The sequence below is a fragment of the Suncus etruscus genome, chromosome 6, assembly GCF_024139225.1.
Source record: "Suncus etruscus isolate mSunEtr1 chromosome 6, mSunEtr1.pri.cur, whole genome shotgun sequence".
NCBI lineage: Eukaryota > Metazoa > Chordata > Mammalia > Eulipotyphla > Soricidae > Suncus > Suncus etruscus.
In genome coordinates, this window is record NC_064853.1 from 13,183,579 (window position 1) to 13,204,980 (window position 21,402).

At 47.3% G+C, this 21,402-nt stretch overlaps 1 protein-coding gene and 1 pseudogene across 1 annotated transcript in view; both read right to left on the minus strand.

Annotated features, from left to right (window-relative positions):
• Positions 1-21,402, minus strand: part of AK4 (adenylate kinase 4) — a 78,978-nt gene that overhangs the window by 36,718 nt on the left and 20,858 nt on the right. The window lies entirely within an intron of this gene.
• Positions 5,886-6,095, minus strand: LOC126012470 (uncharacterized; annotated as a pseudogene).

Sequence of the window (21,402 nt, forward strand, 5' to 3'; positions counted from 1 at the left end):
CTTTTTACTTTGGCTCTAGATGAGAAGCCCTCTCTGGGTGGAAGGGAAGTAGGAAGGTGGGGCACAATAACTAAACTTTTTAAAAAAATAATGTGCCTGTTGGGGTCAGAGTGACAGTACAGCTTGTAAAGTGCAACCTTGCATGTGGTCAATCTAAGTTCAATCCCTCTGCATCTCATAGGTCCCTGAGTACCACCAGGAATCTGGTGGGAACCTGAGGGCACTGGTGGAAGAAAGCTGACACTAGCAGTGGGTTTAGTGTTGAACACTGCCTGAAACTCCATTGTTAGGTCAACCAGCATTTACCTTAAACAATATGGCCTTATTGGTCTTCACCCTTAACAATGATGGCTTCCTCTTATATGGCAAAGACCCACCTACATAGGAAGAACTTCTAGATTGGTTGTTTATCTTAACATCTCCCTTGGGCCCATGGGGGGGGGGTCCTACCTTCTCAATACTTCTCTCTCTCTTTCTCTCTCTCTTTCTCTCTCTCTCTCTCCCTCTCCCTCTCCCTCCCTCCCCCCCTCTCTCTCTCTCTCCCTCCCTCCCTCTCTTCCTCTCTCTCTTTCCCTCTCTCTCTCCATTTAAGTACCCAAGTCTTTTCTTCTTAATTTGTTTGTTTTTTGTTTTTCGGCCACACCCGACCCACTCAAGGGTTACTCCTGGCAGGCTCAGGGGACCATATGGAATACCAGCGAATGAACCTGGATCTGTTCCAGGTTGGCTGTGTGCAAGGCAAACACCCTACCACTGTGCTATCACTCCAACCCCTATTTACACTTTTGTAAATCATGGCACCTAATCTGAAAAAAAAAAAATTACTTGGAAAACATCCTTTCCAGCCAAGACTAGTTATTCACATTGTAGATAAAACCCAGAGTGAAATGAATGAAAACAGTCACCTAATCCAAAAATCTCTTCTTCGGGATGTAGAGACAGCAATGGAAAGCACTGAAGCAATTAAATGCATGGCCTGTATAGATTAGAGCCATGGCAAAGAAGTGGGCAGACAGCTCTAGAAGAAGCACAGAGGCTGAGACCATAGCCAGGCTCCAAGGAAGACAGTAGAGCAAAAGATCTTAGCAGACTTTCAGCTCTGAGCAATTCCCAGGTCACAATAACTCCATGGAAGACTCCAGAACTGTCCTAATCTAATTTACTAAGAAGAAAAGATCTAAGTCCAACATACTTTTGCAGCTGTTTTTGGCAGCCCTGGCTCTCTGTGGAGCAGTCGAGCAAGCATTCCTGTGTTTGGATATGAAATCAAACTTCCACATCGCTCGCTTCCTACCAGGGAAGCCCAGACAAGTCAACAGCCAGCAAGGACGGGACTGAACAATGTGTCTGCAGCTGGACAAAAGCCCAATGTCCGCAGCAAACTGAAATAAAACACCTGGCAGAAGACAGGAAGCTCAGACATTCGGCTGTTCTTGTGCATTTTTCCAAGGAAAAGCAGCAACGTTAGCTGCTAAGGCTGGAATAGGATCCAATTTCCAAAGTGTGATTCCCATGAATGGGGTTGGATATGCAAACATTGTCTTTTGATCCTTGTTGTTGTTGTTGTTCTGTGTGTGTGTGTGTGTGTGTGTGTGTGTATGTGTGTGTGTGTGTGTTCAATAGTTACTCCTGGCTTTGCACTCAAAAATCACTCCTGGGGGAAACAGAGTAATAAAGCATTTGCCTTGTTGACCCAAGACTGACCTGGGTTCAATCCCCAGCATCCCATAGGTCCCTGAGCTTGCCAGGAGCAATTTCTGAGCACAGAGCCAGGAGTAACCACTGAGCACCACTGAGTGTGCCCCCCCCCCCAAAAAAAAAAACAAAAAAAACGAGAGAGAAATAAATCACTCCTGGGTTGAACTCCAGGTTGGCTGTATCAAAGGCTAACACCCTACCTGCTGTTTTCTCTCCAGCCCTAGACTTGATTTTATTTCATTATGTGTGGGTGTTTAGTGTCTAAAGAACCTGCCCATTTAGGGGCCAGAGAAAGTTCAAAGGACAGGAACCCAAACACATCATGGTCCCCAGTACTGCCAAAAATGTCTATCTCCGATGGATGTCACACACACACACCCCTATATTCCCCCCTTCCAAAAAAAGAAAAACCTGCCTGTTTATATAAAAGTCTAGAACAGACTATAAATCAATAAACAATATACCAGGTATTAGATATAGTACAGCAGATAAGGCACTTGCCTTTGCAGACAACCAATCTGGGTTCAATCCCCAGCACCACACATGGTCCCTAGAACCCCACTGGGAGTGAGCTGAGCATAAGAGAAAGTCCAGAGCATTATGGATGTGACCCAGAAAGCAAAATAAAGTTCTCTCCCCCAAAAAATAAGCCAATATATGGTTGAGGGATACAGACACATAAAAAGAAAAAATAATCACCCACTAGATGCAGGAAAAAGACTTGGGGCATTGGGGTGGTTAAGAGGACATCTGGGGACTTGCGGGCCATCAGCAATATTTGCGATCTGAGACTGAGTTGTGGATATAATAACTGCTTTCCCTGGGCCAAAGCAATAGTACAGCAAGTAGGGTATTTGCCTTGCACATGACTGACCAGGATTTGATCTCCAGCATCCCATTTAGTCCCCCAAGCACCACCAGGAATGATCTCTGAATGCAGAGCCAGGAATAACCCCTAAGAATCACCAGCTGTGCCCACCTCCCCTCCCAAAAAAAATATTGCTATTCTTGAAAACAGATATGTCCTATTTTCATAAAAATTATCCATAAAATGAGGGCTAAGAAGACACAAAAGACAGCTGGACAAATGCCCCCATTATCCCCAGAGGTCTGGCAAAGTGACCAGAAATAGGTAACAGCTTAACATTCTTTTCACTGTCCATGCCAGAGGTGACTTGTCAAAGTGCAACAAGTTGGATGCGAGAAACACAACCCGAACCTCCCAGAACAGCTTCCAGGTCAGAGGTCACAGCCCCCACCTCACCCCACACTGCACTCCCCAGGCAAACTAAACCACAGCTTTGGAATCTGCAAAGCACAAAATGCTTCACTCCAGCCCATTTAGAAGGCAATTTTGGCACTGAAGCAGTTACTTGAAAAAAGCAGATTGAGTTAAACTATTCTAGAAATGACTTATCCCTGAAATTACTTTGATGGGTATCTTCTAGGAAGAAAGCAAGTTTCAAAAAAAAAAAAATTCTTGGATCAGAAATAGCTATCAAAGTCCTTCAGAAGTGCAAATTTTGAAAGAAACTCTTCAATTCAAGGCATGTGGGCACTTAAAGGGCTCAGGGCGGAAAGCCAGGCTCCGCCCTTCAACTGACCTTGCTTAGAGCCAACTTTTTTTTTCTCCTTTACACCAAAATGTTTTGGTTCTGGAAGCTGAGATGCAGTACAGCAGGTACCAGGCACTTGGCATTGCATGAGACTAACATAGGTTTGATCCCTGGTAATCTATAGGGTCCTCTGAACATCACCAGGCATGATCCCTGAGTACAGAGCCAGCAATAATCCAAGATCATCTCTGAGTGTGATTCCGCCCCCTCAAAAAAGACTTCTCTCTCCCTGACACTTACTGAAGACACTTCTGAGGCTGAGAGACAGCAGAAGAGTTAAGGCCTTGCATGCAGCCCACCCCAACTCAGTCCTCAGCACCTCCTAGACTCCTTAACACCAAAGGCTGTGTGGTCCAAACAGCAATGCCTTATTGGCCTCGAACCCCTAGAGGGTTATATCCTGGAATCTTAAGCCCCACTTAGGAGAATCCCACCACCACACACAAAAAAGTAGAAACTCTAAACCTAAACTTCATTGCTTTTGTTTTGGGGCTACACTTGGCAATGCTTCCTGGCTCTGCACTCAGAAATAACTTTTGGCAGGCTCTGGAGACCATAGGGGATGCCAGGGATCGAATTTGAGTTGGCTGTGTGCAAGGCAAATGTCCTTCCCACTGTACTATCACTCCAGTACCATAAACCTAGATTTTAGAGCCAGATCAAATCCTTGAGTGTAGAGAGAAAATGGAAATGATATCACCCAAGATGTTTCTCAAACTGTATGCAATGAGTACGTGGAAAGGATGCTTCTGGGCAGATCTCATTCAAGAGCATGAAATTAGGGGGCCGGACTAATAGCACAGCATGTAGGGCATTTGCCTTGCACACAGTAAACCCAGGACAGACCGTCGTTCAAATCCCAGCATCCCATATGGTCCACCAAGCCTGCCACGAGTGATTTCAGAATGCAGGACCAGGAGGAACCCCTGAGCACCACTGGGTGTGGCCCAAAACCCCCAAATAAGGAACATGGAATTAGTAAACAAGTACTGACACCTATGAACCAGGTGTTTTTCTAAGCAATTTTCTACACATGAGCTCATTTAAAAGAACATTTTTTTTTTGTTTCTTTTTGGGGTTATTTTTTTGTTTTCTGTTCTTGGTGGTTTGTGTGTGTGTGTGTGTGTGTGTGTGTGTGGTTTTTGGGTCACACCCGGCAGTGCTCAGGGTTTTTTCCTGGCTCCGTGCTCAGAAATTGCTCCTGGCAGGCACGGGGGACCATATGGGATGCCGGGATTCGAACCGATGACCTTCTGCATGAAAGGTAAACGCCTTACCTCCATGCTATCTCTCGGCCCCTCTGTTCTTGTTTTTGAGCCACATCTCTTGGTGGTGTTCAGAGGTTACTATTGGTTTGGCACCCAGAAATTGCTCCTGGCTTTGGGGACCATATGGGATGCCAGGGATTGAACCTGGGTCTGTCCCAGGTCGTCTGCGTGCCGGGCAAAAGCCCTACCACTGTGCTCTCACTCTGGCCCCAAGAGTAAATATCTCTGAGGTCAGAAATGTCTTTCAGTCTTCAAGAAGGAAAGAGAAGAAAACTGGAATGCAGCAGGGAGGGTGCTTGCCCTGCTCAAGGCAGACCTGGGTTCTATCTTTAACACCCCATTTAATCCCTTGGGTTTGCCAGGAATGATCTCTAAGTGCAGAGCCAGGAGTAAGCACTGCCCTAAGATCATAAAAAAAAAAAAAGTAAACAGAGGCACCAAGAGGGTAGATCATGTGCCCAAAGTAACTCAACTATGAAGGGCAGAGCTGGGACTAAAACTCAAGCAAATGGCAGAGTCCATATTCTCAGCCTCTCGCACAGGGTGCCATGAATATCATCAGGACATCAGGACAAAGGGCAGAAGCTTCTTGGGGAACTCTGGCAAGAGCAAGTGTTCACGGTTAAGGATGCCCCAGGGGGAAATACAAGGTTCCTTGCTCTTTAGAATCGCTGCCTTTCCAAGGGGATACTGCACAACTCCACTGAGACTCCCCCTATCCTCCTGGGCCCCATCCACGCCCAGTTTCAAACCCACAGGCTGCTCCCTGCTGCCTGCAATGAATTCCCCAGCCTGAGGATGACCTGGACATTCCTTAGGACAGTCCAAGGGTCGCTCAGGGGGCTGAAACTACTGCTCAGCAAGTGGGATGGGTCAGGGAACAGCTTAGTACACACACACACACACACACACACACACACACAGCAGAAAATTATATTTGGGGCTGGAGCAATAGCATAGCAGGTAGAGCACTTGCCTTCCACGAGGCCGATCCGGGTTCGATCCCCAGCATCCCATATGGTCCCTGAGCCTACCAGGAGTGATTCCTGAGCGCAGAGTCAGGAAAAGCCTCTAAGTACCACCAGGTGTGGCCCAAAACCAAAAGAACAGATTGATTTTAAGAGCTGAAGCAATAGCACAGCAAGTAGAGTGATTGACCTGGGTTTGATCTCCAGGATTCCATATGGTCCCCGAGCCTACCAGGAGCGATTTCTGAGTGCAGAGCCAAGAGTAACCCCTGAGTACAGCCGGGTGTGGTTAAAAAATAAAAACAAACAAACAAAAAAAGAATACACTTATTTTAAATTGTAGCCGCATTTAGTGTCCAGCAGAAAAGCACTCCATCTGCTTCACAGTATTCTGCCCTGAGGTTTCTCTTGCTGTCGCTGATAAAACACTACCAGTTGCCATCACTGTGGCCACAGTGCCCTTGAGCTCTGGAGGGAAACTGCCAGTGAATTCAGTCATGCTTCAGCTTCCTCCCAAAGATGTTAAATTTCCTTCTTTTTAAATTTCTCAGGCTTTAACAATTGTGCTGCAGGTAGGGTACTTGCCTTACATGTGGCTGATTGGGATTCTAGCTCCAGGATCCCAGATGTCTGCCTAGCACAGCCAGGAGTAAGGAGCATCCCCTGTGCATCATTGGGAGTAGCGCACATTTACACACATATGTACACATAGACACAGACACACACATACACATACACACACACACACACACACACACACACACACACACACACACACACACACACACACACACAAGGTGCTTGCCTTGCACACGGCTGACCTGAATTCAATCCCTGGTACTCCAAATGGTCTTCTGTGTACAGCCCAAGAGTAAGGCCTGAGTACTGCAAGATGTGACCCAAAGTAAAAAAAAAAAAAAATTTTAAATAAAAATTCAGGAGTGGGGCCGGGTAGGTGGCGCTGGAGGTAAGGTGTCTGCCTTGCAAGCGCTAGCCAAGGAAGGACCGCGGTTCGATCCCCCGGCGTCCCATATGATCCCCCCAAGCCAGGGGCGATTTCTGAGCACATAGCCAGGAGTAACCCCTGAGCGTCAAACGGGTGTGGCCCAAAAACCAAAAAAAAAAAAAAAAAAAAATTCAGGAGCCAGAGAGAATAGAGATTAAGGTGCGTGCCTTGCACATGGCCAACCTAGATTTGATACCAGGAACCTCAGAAAGTCTCCTGAGCACTGACAGAAGTGATCCCTGAGCACAGAGCCAGCAGAAAGCCCTAGGCACTGCTGGGTGTGGGCCCCCAAACTGTTTTTGGGTCACACCCAGAGGTGCTCAGGGTTTACTCCTGCTCTGTACTCAGAAATCGCTCCTGGAGGCCAGAGATATTTACTCTTGGGGCCAGAGTGAGAGCACAGTGGTAGGGCTTTTGCCCGGCACGCAGACGACCTGGGACAGACCCAGGTTCAATCCCTGGCATCCCATATGGTCCCCAAAGCCAGGAGCAATTTCTGGGTGCCAAACCAATAGTAACCTCTGAACACCACCAAGAGATGTGGCTCAAAAACAAGAACAGAGGGGCCGAGAGATAGCATGGAGGTAAGGCGTTTACCTTTCATGCAGAAGGTCATCGGTTCGAATCCCGGCATCCCATATGGTCCCCCGTGCCTGCCAGGAGCAATTTCTGAGCACGGAGCCAGGAAAAAACCCTGAGCACTGCCGGGTGTGACCCAAAAACCACACACACACACACACACACACACACACAAACCACCAAGAACAGAAAACAAAAAAATAACCCCAAAAAGAAACAAAAAAAAATGTTCTTTTAAATGAGCTCATGTGTAGAAAATTGCTTAGAAAAACACCTGGTTCATAGGTGTCAGTACTTGTTTACTAATTCCATGTTCCTTATTTGGGGGTTTTGGGCCACACCCAGTGGTGCTCAGGGGTTCCTCCTGGTCCTGCATTCTGAAATCACTCGTGGCAGGCTTGGTGGACCATATGGGATGCTGGGATTTGAACGACGGTCTGTCCTGGGTTTACTGTGTGCAAGGCAAATGCCCTACATGCTGTGCTATTAGTCCGGCCCCCTAATTTCATGCTCTTGAATGAGATCTGCCCAGAAGCATCCTTTCCACGTACTCATTGCATACAGTTTGAGAAACATCTTGGGTGATATCATTTCCATTTTCTCTCTACACTCAAGGATTTGATCTGGCTCTAAAATCTAGGTTTATGGTACTGGAGTGATAGCACAGCGGTGTGGTGTTTGCCTTGCATGCGACTGACATGGGATGGGCCCAATTCGATTCCTTGCATCCCATATGGTACCCGGAGCTTGCCAGGAGCAATTTCTGAGCATCTGAGTAACCCCTGAGCAACATCAGATGTGGCCCCAAACTCAATAAATAAATAAACAAATTGCTTAAAAATAACCACTCCTGGCAGACTTGGGGGACCATATGGGATGCTGAGGAATCAAACCCAGGTCCGTCCTGGGTCAGCAACATGCAAAACAAACACCCTACCACGGTGCTATTGCTCTCAGTTTTGTTTTTTTGTGCAAGGCAAACGCCCTCCACGCTGTACTGTGGCCTGTGGCTCACTCTGACTAGAATGGATCAACAGTAAGTGCACTCATTCTGTCCAGTCTTGCACCCCTAATCCAGAAACATGCTGGCAGCGGATGTGTAGCTAGCAGTGCTGAGCCAGGGATGGGGAGAGGGGCCCTGCAGGTAGGTGGTCCTGGATTCTGTTGGACCCAGCAGCCTCTGCTTCTCCATCTTTCTCCTCCCACCAATAGCTTCCTTTGAAAACTTTAAAATAGGGGCCGGAGAGATAGCATGGAGGTAAGGTATTTGCCTTTCATGCAGAAGGTCAGTGGTTCGAATTCCAACATCTCATATGGTCTCCTGAGCTTGCCAAGAGCAATTTCTGAGCATAGAGCCAGGAGTCACCCCTGAGCGCTGCCAGGTGTGACCCCAAAACCAAAACCAAAACCAAAACAAAAAAAAAAAAAAAGAAACCTTTAAAATAAACCACGGGTGAGGGGCCAGAGAGATAACACAACAGTAGGACAATTGCCTTGCACGCAGCCTACTCAGGATGGTCGATGGTTCAAATCCCGGCATCCCATATGTTCCCCCGAGCCTGCCAGGAGTAATTTCTGAGCGCAGAGCCTGAAGTAACTCCTGAGCCCCGTCGGGTGTGACCCCAAAACTAAAAAACAAACAAATAAACAAAACAAAAAAACCTACAGGTGAAAAAATAACTGGCATCTCCCAAGATCCAAAATTTTTAGATGTGCCAAGGAAAAATGTCTTGGCTCAGATCAAGAGCGCTCAACTCGTCTGGTAAGCATCTGGCTGCCTTCACCAGCCAGCCAGAGAAAGAGCGGCCAAAAGTGGGGTGAGGAAGCCAATGGGAAATAACCCAGAACTGAGTTCTCAGCTGAGACTCCAGCTTTCTCTGCAAGCTCCCAGCCCTAATGTCCCTCTCCTCTGGGCCTTTCTGCCACCAGCCTTAGACTCTGGTTCTCCAGACTTTCAGGGGCTCTAGATTTTTTCTAGATCCTTCTAGACCCATGCTCTCCCTTCCCCCTCCATTCCCAGAGATGAAGAGAAATTTCACACATAAAACACTGTGGAAAGGAGGCAGTGCCAGGCTCTCTGCTGCAGGCCCCCTCTCCAGGCAGGATCCAGGCTGTAGCTTGGCACAGGGTTTTCTCTGGTACCATCTGCTTCAACAGGATGAAGGCTACTTACTGTGGGGTGTCCCCTTGGCCCCTTTCCCTTCAGTTCCCCCGTCCCAGGCTCCTTTACTGTATTTCATCATAAACCGGTGATAGATGGAAATATTTCCAAAAACCTTGCACTTGGAAATCTAGTCTCCAGTCTAAAAACTGTGAGTGGGGCCAGAGAGATAACACAGCGGTAGGGTGTTTGCCTTGCATGCAGCCGACCCAGGACTGAAGGTGGTTCGAATCCCAGCATCCCATATGGTTCCCTGAGCCTGCCGGGGGTGATTTCTGAGCACAGAGCCAGGAGTAACCCCTGAGCGCCACCGGGTGTGACCCAAAAATAAATAAATAAATAAATAATAAAAAATTAAAAAATAAAAATAACTGTGAGTAGATCTGCTACTTCAGGAAGTCTAAATCACTCAGTGGAAGTACAACCAGAATTGAATCAGGTGCAGCCCAGAGCACAACCTGGTGTAAGATTAAAAAAAAAAAAAAAAAAAAAAAAGGAGGGGGGTCCGGAGTGGTAGCGCTAAGGGTAAATCGTCTGCCTTACCAGTGCTAGTCTAGGACAGACTGTGGTTCGATCCCCCAGCATCCCATATGGTCCCCCAAGCCAAGAGGGATTTCTGAGTACATAACCAGGAGTAATCTCTGTGTATCAATGAGTATGGTCCCAAAACAAAAACAAAAAACAAAAAACAAAGAAAATGGAGGGGGGAGGACAGGACATAGCACAGTGGTAGGGCGTTTGCTTTGCACATAGTCGATCCAGGACGAATGGTGATTCCAATCCCAGCATCCCATACGATCCCCTTTGACTGCCAGGAGTGATTTCTGAGCAAATTGCTAGGAGTAACCATTGAGCGCCGCCAGGTGTGACCCAAAAATAAAAACAGAAAACAAAAAACAAAAAACAAAAAGAGGGTGCTGAAGCTATAGCGCAGTGGGTAGGGCATTTGTCTTGTATGTGCCTAACTCAGGTTTGATCCCTGTGATCCCATATGGTCCCTCCTCAAGCACTGCCAGGAAGAATTCATGAGTACAAGGCCAGGAGTAAGGTCTGAATACCCCAGATGTGGCCCAATCCCTTCTAAAAAAGAAAAAACAGGCTGGAGCAATAACACCGTTGGTAGTGCATTTGCCTTGCATGCAGCCCCCAGGTTGAACCCCATATGGTCTCCCCCAAAGCACAGCCAGAAATGACCCCTGAGTACAGGGCCAGGAGTGATCCCTAAAGACCCCCAGTGTGCCCCACACACGCAAAAAATAAATAAAGCTAATCTCTGAGCAGGGAAATGAGCTGAGAAAACAGCAAACTAAACCCTAAACTTGAATTGGGTCAGGTGGGGACTGGAGAGCTGTGGGAACAGCAGGGATGGGAGGACAGTGGGTGCAAATATACTGGATTCCAGCCCCCCCCAGCTCCCCAAATTTCACCACATAACCACCTGCACCAGGGCACATTTGCAAGAAACACAGATGTTCTCTCCAATCTGTGGTGCAAGTAGGCACCGAGAACAGAGCCCAGCAGGAAAGGTCCAAAAGTGGCAGACAGCGGTTCCAGAGAGGCATGGACCAGAGAAGGGGTAATGGAGCACAGAGAACCATGCCCCCTAGGAGGGAACAAAGGCCGGAGTCTCAAAACCAACATACAATGCCAAGGAACACAGGTCACATCCCCGACAATCACATATCAACTTCAAACTCACTGATTTTCCACTGTCACTTCCAGCTCCAGCAACTGACTCACCAGATTCCCCAGGATTTGTGGTGCAGACAACATTTTCAAACTCAGACCACACAGATATGAGGGGGTTGGGGCTCAAAGCACCTGGTCTTGCAAGTATAAGGTCTAAGTTCAAAGCCTTGGGGCCCCACATGCGTTGGGCATAAGTCTGGCATCCGGGATCCCCAGAACCACAAGAGATGTATTGCTCTACCGAGGTTAAGGGAGTGAAACTATAAAACAAGTGTGACACCCTGCCTTCTAAGGAGTGTCATCAAATGTCCATACAGCACAACACAAAATGGGAAGGAAAGAATGAAATTTTAAAAAAATGATGAAATGGGGCTGGAGAGATAGCATGGAGGTAAGGCATTTGCCTTGCATTCAGAAGGACAGTGGTTGGAATCCCAGCATCCCATATGGTCCCCTGAGCTTGCCAGGAGTGATTTCTGAGCATAGAGCCAGGAACAACTCCTGAGCGCTGCCAGTTGTGACCCCAAAAAAACAAACAAAGGGGCCGGGCGGTGGCACTAAAGGTAAGGTGCCTGCCTTGCCTGCGCTAGCCTCGGACGGACCACGGTTCGATCCCCCGGCGTCCCATATGGTCCCCCAAGCCAGGAGCGACTTCTGAGCGCATAGCCAGGAGTAACCCCTGAGCGTCACCGGGTGTGGCCCAAAAACCAAAAAAAAAAAAAAAAAAAAGAAATCTTTGGGGCCGGCGAGGTGGCCCTAGAGGTAAGGTGTCTGCCTTACAAGTGCTAGCCAAGGATCAGGACCGAGGTTCGATCCCCGGCGTCCCATATGGTCCCCCCAAGCCAGGGGCAATTTCTGAGCACTTAGCCAGGAGTAACCCCTGAGCATCAAATGGGTGTGGCCCGAAAAACCAAAAAAACAAACAAACAAACAAACAAACAAAATAAATAAATAAATAAAAAATGATGAAAATCCGGAGCAATGGCACAAGCGATAGGGCATTTGCCTTGCATGAGCTGACCTAGGACGGACTGTGGTTCGATCCTCCAGTGTCCCATATAGTCCCCCAAGCCTGGAGCAATTTCTGAGTGCAAAGCCAGGAGTAACCCGAGTGTCATGGGTGTGGCCCCCCCAAAAAATGATAAAAACCATAAGCCAGGTTGAGCCAAAAGCAGCAGCAGGCAGAAGTGACAAAAGCAGACGATTTCCTCTTGCTTGTTCACTGAGCTACCATCCAACATTTTGTTTCGTTTTGTTTTGTTTTGGGTCACACCCGGCAGCCCTCAGGGGTTACTCTTGACTCTATGCTCAGAAATCGCTCCTGGCAGGCTCGGGGGACCATTCGAACTATTGTCCTTCTGCGTCTAAGGCAAATGCCTTACCGCTGTGCTATCTCTCTGGCCCCTACCACCCATCATTAAGGGTTGCCTTCAGAATTGAGTTCCACAGCTGTTTCTATTCCCATGTGAGTTCTAGATATCGATCTGAGCAGGCTTCCTTGCAATAGCAAACTGAGACCAGAGAAACAGAACAGTTGCTTAAGCACTTTGCCTTCCTTGCCTGTGGCTGACCCCAATTTGACTCCTTGGCACCAAATATGGCCTCCAGGCACCTCTAGGTGTGAGCCAGCAATAAGCCCTGAGCATTTCAACTTAACACTCCTTCACAAAAAGAGAAATGGTCATTGATCCTGGCACATCCCCTGAAATGTTCCTTTGGGTCTGGAGAAAGAATACAGGAGGTGAGATATTTGTCCCCAGTACTATGTATGTTCCCTGGACTGCCAGGTGGAACCCAAATCTCCCCTCCAAAATAAATGTTTAAAAAAAGAAATAAGGGGGGGCCGGGCGGTGGCGCTAAAGGTAAGGTGCCTGCCTTGCCTGCGCTAGCCTTGGACGGACCACGGTTCGATCCCCCGGTGTCCCATATGGTCCCCCAAGCCAGGAGCAACTTCTGAGCACATAGCCAGGAGTAACCCCTGAGCGTTACCAGGTGTGGCCCAAAAACCAAAAAAAAAAAAAAAAAAGAAAAAAAAAAAAAAAGAAATAAGGGCCGGAGAGATAGCACAGAGATAAGGCATTTGCCTTAAATGCTGAAGGACAGTGGTTCGATTCCCTGCATCCCGCATGGTCCCCTGAGCCTGCCAGGAGCTATTTCTGAGCATAGAGCCAAGAGTAAACCCTGAGTGCTGCTGGGTTTGACCCAAAAACCAAACACCAAAATATGTATATATAAATAAATAAATACCCACAAAATAGGCTGGAACCATAATACAGCAGGTACTTACACACAGTATAGCTTGCCTTGCACACAACCAACTCAGATTTGATCCCTGACATCCCATGTGGTCACCCAAGCACCATCCAGGCATGATCCCTGAATTCAGCTAGGAGTAACCCCTGAATTTCACTGATGTGGCCCAAAAACAAACAAAAAGAAAAGAAAAAGAAACCAAACAGGTCCAGGAGGTGGCCCAGTGGTGGAACACTGGCCCTGGGTTTGACCTATTCTCAACCTTTGAGAGCCTTATGTGCTGTGCCCAAAAGCAGACACTTAAAGCAAAAGTTCCACCATTAAGCTCTTTTCCAAGCATTTGTCTGCAATCTGCAAGATGCAGAAGGAAAACAAGGTGTACAGGATGGTAGCCATCACCCCTGTTCCTTGACACTGGCAGGAGAATCTCACCCCCTTCTTCCATGCTGGGCAAAGGAACTGGAGTCCTATAGATGAACCAGCCTCTGCATGGAGCCCTTGGCCAGAGTGAGCAAGCAATAAAGTCAACCACAACCCATGAACAACAACACTGCTTTAGTTTAACCCCACACTGCAGTAAACATCCCCCAAGTATCCTGAGATTCCACTTGGAATCACAAAAGGCAAGAATCCAGTCTCCAGGTAACTTTACACCCGCTCAGTTCAAAGCCAGGGCTAACTGTGAAGTGGGTGGGAATTTATTCAGCTCTGCATATTTTATACCAAAGCATCAGCAACAGCCAAGGCGGGAAGGGGGCCCTTTAGAAGAGCAGCTATTGGTGTTGAAAGCAAAAGCAGATATAAACCCCCAATTGAAGGAGGAAGATCAAAAGAGAGAAAGGCTATAACAATAGAATGGAGTCTTACCAAAGAAAAAAAAAACTGCCTTCCCAGACTGCCACTTGTTGTAACAGGGGGGGTTGAGGGAAAGAGGAGGAGAGAGGAGGGAGAGAGAGGGGAGGAGAGCTGAGGGGAAGGAGAGGAGGAGAAAGAGGGAAGGAGAAGGAGGAGAGAGGAGGGGGAAAGAGTAGAGGAGGGGAAAGTAGAGGGGAGAAGGAAGGAAGAAGGAAGGAAGGAAGAAGAAAGGAAGGAAGGAAGGAAAGAAGGAACAAAGGAAGGAAGAAGAAAGGAAGAAGGAAGAAAGGAAGAAGGAAGGGAAGGAAAGGAAGAAAGGAAAAGAGGAAGGAAGGAATGGAGGGAGGGAGGTAAGAAAGGAGGGAAGTTATAAGGAAAGAATAGAAGGGAGGGAGGGAGGGAGGGAGGAAGGAAGGAAGGAAGGAAGGAAGGAAGGAAGGAAGGAAGGAAGGAAGGAAGGAAGGAAGGAAGGAAGGAAGGAAGGAAGGAAGGAAGGAAGGAAGGAAGGAAGGAAGGAAGGAAGGAACCAAGGAACCAAGGAACCAAGGAACCAAGGAACCAAGGAACCAAGGAACCAGAAATGGCTTGATAAACTGAGCACATGCTTTGCTTGCAGGAATCTCAGGGTTCAATCCCTGATACCACAGGCCAAAAATAATCCCTGTGCACCAGGCAGAAATAATACCACTAGGTGTAGCCCCCCAAACCAAATAAATGGATAAAACTTCATTATTGTTGTTGTTCTGTTTGGGCTCATTCTCAGCGGTGTTCAGGCTCCCTCCTGGCTCAGGCTCAAATCAGGGATCACTCCAGGTGGTATTTGAGAGACTGTGGGTGGCGCTAGACTACGGGGTTGACCCAGAGTCAGCTAGGAGGAAGGCAAGTGCCTTCCCCAATACACTCTCTTACAGCAATCATAAATTTAAGAAATAGAGAGCACAGTGATAAGGCAACTTTTAGGCTCATCCCTCTCCTGACTTCCTGGCTTTTGTCACTCAGATCATCCCAGGCCAACAGCGGGTAATGCAGTAACAGCTTTGGGGGGCTATCCCACATTCTTCGCAGCCAGCCTGGAGGGAGAGGGGAAGTTTTGGAATGTATGGTCTGGCTGGGCTCTGTTAATCATAAGTGATATCACAGTTTATACCCACTGAGGAGTGTGTCCTGACAGTAGGAGCCTGAAACTCCTACATTGTGGATGATGAGGATTAGACTGGATATAGAGAGAGGCTGAAAAAGAAGCACTTACTCAAAAAATTCTGGGCCCGGAGAGATAGCACATCGGCATTTGCCTTGCAAGCAGCCGATCCAGGACCAAAGGTGTTGGTTCGAATCCCGGTGTCCCATATGGTCCCCCGTGCCTGCCAGGAGCTATTTCTGAGCAGACAGCCAGGAGTGACCCCTGAGCACTGCCGGGTGTGGCCCAAAAATCAAAAAAAAAAAAAAAAATCTTCCCACCGGATCTTAAAAGGCACTTGCAGGCTAGAGGGATGGGATAGTACAGTAGGTAGGACACTTGCTTGGTTTGCATTTCACCTATTCTGGTTCTATTCCAGTCCTCCCTCTCCAATTCAATCCCCAACACCATACATAGCCCCTTGAACAACCTTCTATTTTTTTTTTGAGGGGGGGTTTGGGTTTTGGGTCACACCCAGCAGCGCTCAGAGGTTACTCCTGGCTCTACACTCAGAAGTTGCTCCTGGCAGGCTCGGGGATGATATGGAATGCTGGGATTTGAACCACCATCATTCTGCATGCAAGGCAAATGCCCTACCTCCACGCAATCTCTCTGCTGCCCCCCCAGCACCCTTCTAAGCATAGAGCCAGAAATAGCCCCTGAGCACCACTGCAAGCACCCCACCTGCTGTACTATCTCTCCTGCCCCTCTTAAAAATGTTTAGGGGGCCAGAGCAATAGCACAGCAATAGAGCATTTGCCTTGCATGCTGCTGACTTGGGACGGACCTGCTTCAATCCCCAGCATCCCATATGGTCCCCTGAGCCTGCCAGGAGCAATTTCTGAGCATAGAGCCAGGAGTAATCCCTGAGGACTGCTGAGAAAAACTGTTTAGAATCCAACTTTACACCTGCATCAATACTTTCATCTACCTCATCTTAACCTTTATCCTATTTTAAAGGGTCTTTATCTTTATGTTGATACTTCATTAAGCTACTATTGGTCTTGGATACTGCAGGGTTGGTCGATTTTTTTTTCCGGCTTCCCCTTATAGTCCCACTCAAGAAAAATAATGCCTCTCTTCAGCCTGTCCTTAGCTGTGCTAACACATAGGGACTTGTTCCGTTCTCGCATGGAGACTCAGAGTGGTGCCTCCTATTCGAAAAGAGTGAATACACAAAGGTCGCTCCTTCACCCAACACCATAAGACACAGTGGCCAAGTCAGAACCCTGTGGCTTGGAGCCCAAACTCTCAGCCAAATTACCACTCAGAGCTTTTTTAGCACGGCTGCAATAGTCAGCATCGATTTACAAGGCCCTGGATTTCAGACAATAGCATGCACAAAACAATTAAAGGTCAGCTGTGGGGCTGGAGCGATAGCTCACTGGTAAGGCATTTGCCTTGCACACAGCCAATCCAGGAGGGACGGTGGTTCAAATCCCAGCATCCCATATGGTCCCCCAAGCCAGGAGTGATTTCTGAGTGCATAGTAAGGAGTAACCCCTGAGTGTCACTGAGTGTGGCCACCCCCCCCCCAAAGTCAGCAGTAATTCAGAACAATTTCAGCTAATGCACAAAGTGGCAGGCTCTCTGAGGCTCATAGGTGGCCTGCAATTAGGCTAAGGGTTCATTTCATCTTTTTTTCTTTTTTTTTTTTTAACCACACCTGGCAGTGCTCAGGGGTTACTCCTGGCTCTGGACTCAGAAGCTACTCCTGGCAGGCTTGGGGAACATATGGGATGTCAGGGATAAAACTCAGGTCGGCCGTATACAAGGCAAATGCCCTCTGTGCTGTGCTATCACTCCAGACCTGATTTTTTTTGTTTTTGTTTTTGGGTCATACCCAGCAACGCTCAGGGGCTCCTCCTGGCTCTACACTCAGAAATCACTCCTGGCAGGCACAGAGGATCATATGGGATGCCAGGATTCAAACCACCGTCCTTCTGCATTCAAGGCAAACACTCTACCTCCATGCTATCTCTCCGGTCCTGCTAAGGAACCTTTCTGCTATGTCTCCATCTCTGGCCATCTATGACCTTAACTGGGTCCTACCTTACTCAGTATTCATTCTCCACCTTAGGGTGTGGTCTGGTTCTTGCTAATAAATTGCCTGCGGTGGGGGGGGAGCTCTCAAGAAAGTTCTGCATTCACTGGTCTTCCTCCACAGAGCTACCTATCTCTTAGGAACAAAAATTTGTGTGTTGGAGTTTCTGAACCCGTTTTTACACCCTTTCACTGTGTGGATTATTTCCTGCATCAGCATTTGTTTCCAGACCCGCTTCTTTCCAGTTCCTGAAGGTCCATGGCATCACAGCCATGCTAACCCTCAGAGTATGTCGAGAGAGATCTGTGCCCACCAGATCTTACACACACAAATACAAACTCAAAGAACAAGGCCACAAAGGGGGAAAACGGAATACTGGAATACCATAAAGTCCTACCTGGCTGTCCTCAGGTTCTGAGACAACGAAGGTATAAATGATGCCATACCCTCAATTACTATAAACTGTAGAGGGCTAAAAGAGCTACACTTTAATCTGCCAGATAATGTTTAAAAATACCTTCAAAATGATGGGCTAATTTAGAAAGCAGACGTGGATGAAAACCCACTTTAGCTACCATCACACTTAAACAGTTATCTGCGATGGTGGCCATCCCAGTCCCATGTATGGCCATAGTAAAACCAGTCTGGAAAATTTTAATATAGAAATGATACAGAGGAGCTGGAATGATAGTATAGTGGGTAGGGTGCTTTCATGTGGTGAGAGAGGCTGGAAAATAAGGAGATTTCTGCAAGCTGGCCTTGAATATAAAAGAAAGTCTCTGTTTAGAGACTTGTGTCCCTGCTGTTATGAGCGCAGAGAAAATCATCCAGGTCAAACCACCTGTCTAGGCTAATAGTGCCACAAGCATTGCAACCGCTCTCTTTACATACTTCCTGATTTAATGATGCCATGGACATTGTAACCGCTATCTTTGCATACCATCCAAATCAATATTGCCATGTACCTTGTGACTGTTGTCTCTGCATAACATCTTGTTGCTGTAATGTCTAAACTGTATTTCCCACATTCTGTTTCCCGCCTAAAGTTTACCCTTAAAAGCCTTGTCCTACCTTCAATAAATGAAGTCCATTGCTCTGACAATACTTCCCTATGAGTGGTCTGTGGCTCACAGTCTTCTCTCTTTTTCCTAGTCCAGCCTCGAGGCCCTGGGGTGGAAGAGACCCTTACCCGCCCTTGCATTGGCATGGGGGTATTGGGACCTGGCACCAGAACCCTACACTTCTGTTGCCACCCAGGCTTCACAAATGATCTCCTGAGCCTGCCATAAGTGATCCCTGGATGCAGAGCCAGGAATAAACCCTGGGCACTGCCAGGTGTGACCCAAAAACAAACAAACAAACAAACAAACAAATAAATAAATAAATAAATAAATAAATCTGAAGTAATAGGGGAAGGGATGATACAGAAAATGTGGTTTAGGAGGCGGAAAGATAGCACAGTGGTAGGGCGTTTGCCTTGCACACAGCCAACCCAGGACAGACCACTATCTGTCAATTCCCAGCACCCCATGTGGTCTCCTAAGCCTGCCAGGGGAGATTTTTGGGTGCAGAGCAAGGAGTAACACTTGAGCGACATGGGGGGTGTGACCTAAAAACCAAAATAAAAAAAAAAAAAAGGTCTAGTATGTGGGGAATATGGCTTTAATACTAAGCTGCTCTTTTCAGTGACATCAAGTGAACTGAATAAATGGAGGAAATTCAGCAGATGACAGTTTCAAGGAGCTGCCTTTCTTTTCCTCCCAGTATTGGGGCGTGAAATCTTCCAACTAGTAGCCCTGTCCAGCTCCAAGGCAGTCTGCCTCTGAGTCGGTAAGCTGGCTGACAGCAGCTGGAGAAGAGATGCAGTGAGGTTGGCCACTTGGCCAGAAGGACCCAACATCCTTCCAATTCTAAAAAATGGAACAAACAACTGCACTCAACATGCTCATTGTCATGCACGGCCTTTAGCTTCTTTCAGCCCTAGGAAACAAAGACTAGAAAAACTCAATAGAAAGAGGTCATCTTACTTCCAGCTTTAATCTTACCTCCCAGCTAGACTCTGATGTGTTTAAACATAGACTGCAGAAGTAATTCTAGTTAGAAATTTATCTCCCAAATTAAAACAAATAAAATAAAGAAGGAATCCAGGGGCTAGAGAGAGTACAGCAGGTAGGGTGCTTGCTTTGCACATGGCTAACTCCCTAGGTTCAATCTTCAGCAGCCCATATGGTCCCCTGAGCACTGCCAAGAGTAATTCCTGAATATAGAACCAGGAGTAACCCAGAGCATCACCAGGTGTGGCCCATAACAACAGCCCAATAAAAAGAATCCAGTTCTCTTGGATAAAAGCTAGATCATGCCCAGAGACAATATTTATAGTTTTCATTAAGAGAAAATGCAATCAATGTTTTATAGCATGCCTGCAAACACGATGCCTCTTCTTATCAAGATCTACAAGTCATACAGAAGAGAACAAAAAACAGAACTGAGATATAACAGGAAAATCAGATCTAACTGGAGCCTTCTGAACTGTCCCATAAGACACACTTATGGGACTTCATGACACTATTTTTAGAAAGCAATTTGGGGTTCAAGAAGCCTCCCAATAGAGATGTACAACTTGAGTGCAAGTATTTTAGTTTGTAAAAAGTGGTAAAAAAGAAGCTCTAAAGATAGATATTACAGGGCCAGAGAGATAGCACAGCAGCGTTTGCCTTGCAAGCAGCCGATCCAGGACCAAAGGTGGTTGGTTCGAATCCCGGTGTCCCATATGGTCCCCTGTGCCTGCCAGGAGCTATTTCTGAGCAGACAGCCAGGAGTAACCCCTGAGTACTGCCGGGTCTGGCCCAAAAACCAAAAAAAAAAAAAAAAAAAAGATAGATATTACGAGGCTGAAGAGACAGCATTGAGGTAAGGCATTTGTCTTGCATGCAGAAAGATGGAGGTTCAAATCCCGGCATCCCATATGGTCCCCTGAGCCTGTCAGGAGTGATTTCTGAGTACAGAGCCAGGATGAATCCCTGAGCGATGCCGAGTGTAACCCAAAATCCCAAACAACAACAACAAAAAAGATAGGACTTGCAAAAGGCTAAACTGGGTTTGAGCCCCAGCACCCCTTATGTTCCAAGCCTGCCAAGAATGATCCCTGGGGCTGGAAAAATAGCATGGAGGTAGGACATTTGCCTTGCATGCAGAAGGATGGTGGTTCAAATCCAGCATCCCATATGGTCCCCTGAGCCTGCCAGGAGCGATTTCTGAGCTTAGAGCCAGAAGTGGCCCCTGAGAACTACCAGGTGTGACCCCCCCCAAAAAAAAAAAAAAAAAAAAAAGAGTGATCCCTGAGCACAGAACCAGGAATAAAAGGAATAAATCCTAACAATGTGGATTGAAGTCCTAAATTCTGCTCCCCCAACAAAAACAATATCCCAAAACCTTAAAAGAAAAATAGAAGAACATGATAGGGAACTTAAACACAGTGTTTGAACCTCTGCTGAGTAGGTATGGTGTGTACAAACACACACACACACACACCCTTATGTACAGAGACTGTGTTCATGATTCTAGTCAAAGCAGCACATTCATTAATTAGTGAAGCTTTTCAATAAAATCCTCACAGCCTGCCAGGCTTTCTTCTGTCTGAGCCTACCCAGGAGGCAAGAGTGGAGCCTGGAGAGGAGGAATCAAGTGACACCCTTTCCCCTTCAAGCATATAAGCGAGAGAAACAGAAGTGTGCAAGCTCCAAAGCTCAGCTTCCTCTAAGCCAACAGCCCACTCCACTCTTCACCTTCATCTTCACCGTGGGTCTCCCCACTACTGCCCCCATGTTGAATTCACTCTCCCTCACTTCTGTTTCACGTGCCCCCCAATCTGGAAGGCCAGCACTGAAAAGGGCAGCCCTGCCTCAACCCTTTCCTCCTGGCTTTCACCCTAAGTCTTGGAGCTGGTGGCTGCATTGATCCTTCTGCTTCACCCTGTCCCTTCTTCCCAGGATGTGTCAACTAAACATGACAGGTTGGACTAAACCTCAAGTGCTTTGCCTCCCTGTTCTCTCTTTCATCCACTCTCCATCCTTCACTCTGAAAAATGC